Below are 5868 nucleotides of genomic sequence, written 5' to 3' on the forward strand. Positions count from 1 at the left end.
GCCCTTCCTATTCATATACCCAAATGCCTCTTAAATGTTGCAATTGTACCAGCCTCCATCACTTCCTCAGGCAGCTCATTCCATAAACGTACCAACCTCTGCATGAAAAAGTTACCCCTTAGGTCTCTTTCATATCTTTCCCCTCTCACCCTAAACCTACGCGCTCTAGTTCTGGACTCCCCAACCCCAGGGAAAAGACTTTGTCTATTTATCTTATCCATGCCCCTCATAATTTTGTAAACCTCTATAAGGTCACCCCTCAGCCTCCAATGCTCCAGGGAAAACAGCCCCAGCCCATTCAGCCTCTCCCTATAGCTCAAATCCTCCAACCCTAGGAACATCCTTGTAAATCTTTTCTGAACCCTTTCAAGTTTCAGTGTTTTTTTTTACATTGTTTATGTGAACATTTTGGTTATCCTGAATATTTGATCAACCAGCACACTTCTGGTCCCAGAGGTGCCAGTCCATAAAACATTTGCTGTAAATTCCAACAATGTGGAAAGATAACACAAATAAAGGTGGACCAGCCTGGAGTAAATAGAAATTAAGAAGCAGCAGCTAAAGGATGTATGATAGGTGCTAGTTTCAAAATACAATTGAGAAACAGGTTGATTTAGTTCAGAGGCAAAGCAAAAAATCCAAAAAACAATCCAAAGTCTTTCACTGGAATATCAATGCGAAAAGGAAACTAAAACAATGTATACTTTATTAGGGACCAAGAAGGCTTGTGCATGGAGACAGAGGGCATGACAGAAATACCAGCCAATGCCTTTACAAAGGAAGATGATGAGATCAAAGTCAGAGAAGTATTAGTAATTAATGCTGGATGGGCTAAAAATTGATAGACAAGGTCTGGTGGTCCTTAAAACTGTGAGGTCGTCAGGTCTGGGTGTATCCAAGGACACTAAGGGAGGTAAGGCTGTAAACTGTGATAGCTCTGGCTTTAATCTTCCTTAGATACAGAGATAGTACCAGTGGAATGGAGACCTGCAAGTATTATACTTTTTCTTAAAAAAAAAACCAGAAGTGGTGAGGTGTGGTTCTCTATACCTTCATCTATGTAACAAATATCACAATGTTGGATTCTTACTGAGACAGTTATCTTCAAGTTAATTAGCAACTAACCAGACCTCTGAGACATGCATATAAACTATGGGTCATTTGCTTACTTGGATTACTATTATAATACATACAAAATTGGCTGGCTGACTGACTGATTAGCTAGATGGTTGTCTGCCTTTCCAACTGACAAACTGGCTGCTTTCTAACGGTATAGACAGTGAAAATGGAGACCTTCTGTATGAGAGTGTCCCATCATTAGCTGTTTCAGTATCTTTTGAGAGTGTCCCATCATTAGCCTTTCTGAAATCTGTGTAATAAATTTACATAATGTAGGGATGTGTCCAGTAATTAAAGGTCAGTCAATTTAACCACAATCACGAGAAACTTTGTGGAAATGATAATTGGAGACAAAAATAACAGCTATTTGGAAAATGTGGATTACGTCATAAAAGCCAACACAAACATGTTAAGGACAAATCACGTTTAAATAAAGGGATTGAACTTCTTGATGATAGTAATGTAGTGTATGTGACTTGTATGAATTTCCAAAAACAATTTTCAATTGGTCACGCAAGAAACTTATTGGTAAAATTGAAAACCTTAGCATACAAGGTCAAGGGCAGTATGGATAAGTTCACCACAGGATAGAAAAATCAAAATGTAGCCCTTGAGAAAATTTAAGGTTAGCAATTTTTTTTCCGAAAAGAGCACATGAACAAGAAAATTAATTTTGCTATCTTCTCCATCTTTGTTACTTCATGGGGTACCAAATTTTATAGCTGAGTTACAGTTTCTAATCCTCAGTAATATGGCTTCTGAGGTCTGAACAGCCTCTTGCAGTCCCATCCAACAGATAGATAGTGTGCATCTGGTGTACTGATACTTTTGCTCCAACCTGACTTGGTTGGTCATTCATCCACCCCGCTCCCCAATGGGAGACAGGAAATTGGGAAAGGTTCAATTGAGTAAAGTACAAACATCAGCTGGAACTGGGTTGGATCAGCTGGCCTATTTCTATTTTCCCTTTCCTTTTGAGATGGCCTATTTCTCTGCTGGATTGAAAACCTGGCACACGTGGCAGACCATGTGGATGATAGCTGGAGGTAGGCAATAATTAGCTCCTGTTTGTTTGCCACCTCCTTTTTATCTCACACAGCTGAGACCTACAGTTCTTGTGTACCATCTGTAAAACTAAAACAAAATACTCCACAAAACTGCCTTGATTATGTTGCTGCTGTGTCAATGCGAAGTCCTTTTTACTATTCCAGCTGTCATTTGAAAAAATGTGGAATGATGGGTGGAACTTCTACTCATTTCCACACCAATGGTGAAAAAGATGAGAAACATGGATAATAGAAAAAAAATCTTAACAACAACAGAACTATTTACAATATTAGCTTAAGCCTTGAATGCTGACTTCAGAATCTAGCTATTGAATGGCAGCTATGTGCAGCCTGAAAAGTCCTAATTTATTAAACCTGGGGGCTAATGCCAAAATTAGGAGAGCTATCTCACTGACTACACAGGCAATAGCCTGACAGTCATACTGATGGAATCATACCATACACACAACATCCTCAAACACCATCACCATCTCTGGGTATGTCCTATATCTCAACCCCACTTTGGCGAATGAATTAGCACTCCTCCATGTTAAAAAATCACTCAGATGAAATGATTCAGAATGTACTCTTGATGGGGTACTTCACTGTCCACTACTTAAAGTATTTCACAAGTGCTACTCCTTACCAAGCTTCTAGACTGGGTCTAAGTCAGGTGGTGAAGGAACAAACAAGAGTTAAAAATACACTTGATTCATCCTCACCAATCTGTCTGCCATACGTGCATCTGTTCATGGCAGTATAGACAGACTTTGAACACATCTAGCAACTAAAGATTGGGTATCCAAGAAGCACAGTGGATCATCAGCAGTACGTGAATTGAATTTAAGCATAATCTGCAACTTCATGGTCTGGCATATCACCCACTCTATCAGTACCATCAAGTGAAGGGATCAACCCTGGTTCAATGAAAAGTGCAGGAAAGTATGCCAGGAGCAGCACCAGACAAACCTAAAAATGATGTGCCAATCTGGTTCAGCTACAAAACAGAACTACTGATATACAAGACAGCAAAATGAGCAATCAATACACAGATAATTATTCCACAACCAATAGATCAGACCTAAGTTATGCATTCCTGTCGCATCTAGTCTTGATTGGTGGTGAACAATTAACTCACTGGAGGAGAAGTCTCCACAGACGTTCCCTTTCCTCAATAATCGGGGAACCCAGCACATCAGTGCCAAGATAAATCTAAAGCCTTCACAAAAATCTGCAGCCAATTAGTGCCAAGGGGATGTTCGATCATGGCCTTCTCCAGAGATCCCCAACATCACAAATGCCACTCTTCAGCTAAATAGATTTGTTTCATGTGATATCAAGAACCAGCAGGAGACACTTAATACTACAAAGGCTACGGGCCCCGAACATTTTCCAGCAATAGTACTGAAGACTTGTGCTGCAGAACTTCTTGTGTCCCAATCAAGCTGTTCCACTACAGAAACAACACAAATATCTACCCAACAATGTAGAAAATTGAAACAAAAACAAATTACTGGAAAAACTCAGTTCTGATGAAATTTACTGGATGCAAATGTTAACACTGCTTTCTTCCCACAGAGAATACAAGACCTGTTGAGTTTCTCAAGCAATCCCTGTTTTTGTTTGAAACCTCCAGCACCCACAGTTCTTACTTTTATTTTAGTGTAGAAAATTGCTGAGAAACCAATCGTTTCAGAGAACACCTCTGGGACACCCGGACCAACCAACCCAACCACCCTGTAGCTCAACATTTCTAACCTGAGATCTTCTTCCCGACCTCTCCGCCCCCACCCCAGTCTGACCTATCACCCTCACCTTGACCTCTTTCCACCTATCACATTCCCGACGCCCCTCCCCCAAGTCACTCCTCCCTACCTTTTATCTTAGCCTGCTGGACAAACTTTCCTCATTCCTGAAGAAGGGCTTATGCCCGAAACGTCGACTCTCCTATTCCCTGGATGCTGCCTGACCTGCTGCGCTTTTCCAGCAACACATTTCCAGCTCTGATCTCCAGCATCTGCAGACCTCACTTTCTCCTCAGAGAAACCAATCCAACCAACTACTCCTCATCACTGTAGTCTCATCACAATCATCAATAAAGTGATGGAAAGTGCCATCAACAGTGCTGTTCAGCAGTACGTATTTAGCAATATCCTGCTCACTGATGCTCGTTTGGGTTCTGCCAAGATCACTCAACTTCTGAACTCATTATAGCCTTAATTCAAACACGGACAAAAGATATGAACTCTAGAGGCGAGAGAGTGACGGGCCTTGACATCAAACCTGCATTTGTCTGAGTGTGGGATCAAGGAGCCCGAGCAGAGCTAGATTGCAATTTAGTGAGGAGGAAACTCTCCACTAATTGAAGTCATATCAGGCATGCTGGAAGATAGTTGAGGTTGTTGAAGATAGTTGAAGTTGCAGATTGTGTTTAAGTTCAATTCACATACTTCTTGGATACCCAATCTTGAGTTGCGAGATCTGTTCAAAGTCTGTCAGTTATCTCCAACACACCATTTATGCAGGAGTTCCACAGATTAATATCCTTGGCCCAACCATCTTCAACTGCTTCATCAATGACATTTCTCCAATAATAAGGTCAGAAGTAGGTGATAACTAATAACTGCACAATATTCAGCAACATTTGTGAGTCCTCAGACACTGAAACAGTACATGATCAAATGCAGCAAGGCCTGGACAATATCTAGGTATCAAGCCGCATTCACGCCGCACAAGTGCCTGGCAATCTCCAACAAGATAGAATATGACCATCGTCCCTTGACTTTCAATGGCATTACCATCACCAAATTCTTACTAACAAGATCCTCGGGGTTACCATTAACTAGAAACTGAATTATACTTGCTCGATAAATACAGTGGCTACAGGAACCGGTCGAAGGCTAACAGTCATGCAGCAAGTGACTCAGGAGACTGACTCCCCAATGCCTGTCCACCATCTATAAATCACAAGTCAGGAGTATGATGGAATACCTGCCATTTGCTTGGATGAGTGCAGTTCCAAGAGCACAAAGAAGTTTGACACCACCCAGGACAAAGCAGTCTTCTTGATTTACTCTCATTGCCAAAACTCACTGGCAGTAGTATGTACCAGCTATAAGATGTCCTGCAGACATTTCAAGGCTCTTTGGATAGCACCTTCTAAATCCATGACCAACAACATCTATAAAGGATAAGTGCAGTAGATTCATGGAAACACCACCAACTGCAAGCTCCCTTCTAAGTCACTCACCATCCTAACTTGGAAATATATCGCCATTCCTTCAATGTTGTTATGTAAAAATCCTGGAGCTTTCTTCCTAACAGCATTGAGTCTATAGCAATGGATTGCAGCGGTACAAGAAGGCAGCTCACCGCCACCTTGTCAAGGGCAACTAGGAATGGAAAATAAATACTGGCCCAGCCAGTGATGCCCACAACCTATGAATTAAATAAAATCTGCATGAGGTATACCTTATGGTTCTTAGCTTATTAACTTAGCACTCATTCACTTTACACTTACTTGGATGCTGCGACCCTCTTAGTGGCTTGTATTACATTTTTGTGAACAGAATCTTCTTTGCTCAGCTACAGTATGCTAGTATTTGTGGTTTACCTTGCTTTTAAAAACACGGAGAAGCAGGCAGCTTGTCATGAGAGGGAGCAATGAACTCACAAGGGGGTTAACATTAACTGTACAGCACAG

Source organism: Chiloscyllium plagiosum, chromosome 29 (assembly GCF_004010195.1).
Source record: "Chiloscyllium plagiosum isolate BGI_BamShark_2017 chromosome 29, ASM401019v2, whole genome shotgun sequence".
NCBI lineage: Eukaryota > Metazoa > Chordata > Chondrichthyes > Orectolobiformes > Hemiscylliidae > Chiloscyllium > Chiloscyllium plagiosum.